Here is a 1196-nt window from a genome sequence, read left to right as displayed (position 1 = left end):
CACCGAGCCCGGCCGTGAAAATGTCTTTAATTTGTTGATGTACCAAGCAAATTTCAACTCCGATTTGCTATGCAAAAAAACAGAAGATAATTTGGCTTTGCAATAAACTTTACAGTTCAGTGGCATACAGGCAACATGCTATATATGAACGAATTACTCACTGATCTACAGGTATTAAATACTGAAAAAAGTTAGCAGTTTATTATAATTTATTTTATTTTATTTTTTGACTTGGAGTCTCACTCTGTCACCCAGGTTAGAGTTGCAGTGGCACACTCACGGCCACCGCAGCCTGGAACTGCTGGGCTCAGGCAATCCTTCTGCCTCAACCTTCCAAGTAGCTGGAACTACAGGTGTGCACCACCATGCCTGGCTAATTTTTTTTAATTTATTGCAGAGACAAGAGCTCACCAAGTTGCCCAGGCTGGTCTTGAACCCCCTGGACTCAGGCCATCCTCTCGCTTCAGCCTCCCAAAGTGTCGGGATTACAGGCTTGAACCATCGCGTCTTGCCTATAATTTATTTTATTTAACAATCTAGGAAGTTCACAACCATCAGTAGTTCCAGTGCAATTTCAGTTGCAATTGGGAATTCGGGAATCTCAGTGGAGCTGTTAGTGTAGCAAACCTTATAGATAAAATACATACATACTTTTAATAACACATGTGAAGAGGTTTCTCTACAATTGACCTCATTGGTTTCATTCTCAGCAAACTGACCTGGGCCGTTCAACATGGCTTTTATTGTTCCTGATGTTAGTGCCTGCTCTCTTTTACAATCAATTCATGGCCATCAGAAGATATCAATTTGACATCTATGGCGTCAGGGCCCTCACAGCCACCATAGGTTATCTCCTCACCATCCATGAGACTCATGAAATTCTACTTTGCTTCCCTAGGAGCTTTAGTAGTTTTTCTGTCAGGCCACAGCCACCACAGCTGGGTTCGCATGCACCGCCAAAGCCCCTCCTCCAGGGCCGACCCCTCCCCACTCTCAGTTCTAATTGCTCTTATTAATAAATAATAACGAGTGAAAGTTCATAAATTAGCCAGGTGTGGTGGCTCATGCCTGTAATCCCAGCACTTTGGGAGGCTGAGGCAGGAGGATCGCTTGAGCCCAGGAGTTTGAGAATAGCCTGGGCAGCATAGTTATACCCTGTCTCTACGAAAAATTTAAAAATTAGCCAAGAGTGGTGG

General features: G+C 43.8%; 1 pseudogene; it reads right to left on the bottom strand.

Moving 5' to 3' along the window:
* Window positions 1–528: 528 nt before the first annotated feature.
* LOC103260013 lies at window positions 529–866 on the bottom strand (annotated as a pseudogene).
* Window positions 867–1196: the final 330 nt, after the last annotated feature.

Source organism: Carlito syrichta, unplaced genomic scaffold (assembly GCF_000164805.1).
Source record: "Carlito syrichta isolate Samal-C Ts95f unplaced genomic scaffold, Tarsius_syrichta-2.0.1 Scaffold303101, whole genome shotgun sequence".
Taxonomy (NCBI): domain Eukaryota; kingdom Metazoa; phylum Chordata; class Mammalia; order Primates; family Tarsiidae; genus Carlito; species Carlito syrichta.
The sequence above is the reverse complement of the archived record's forward strand: the minus strand, read 5'-3'. Positions and strand labels throughout refer to the sequence as shown.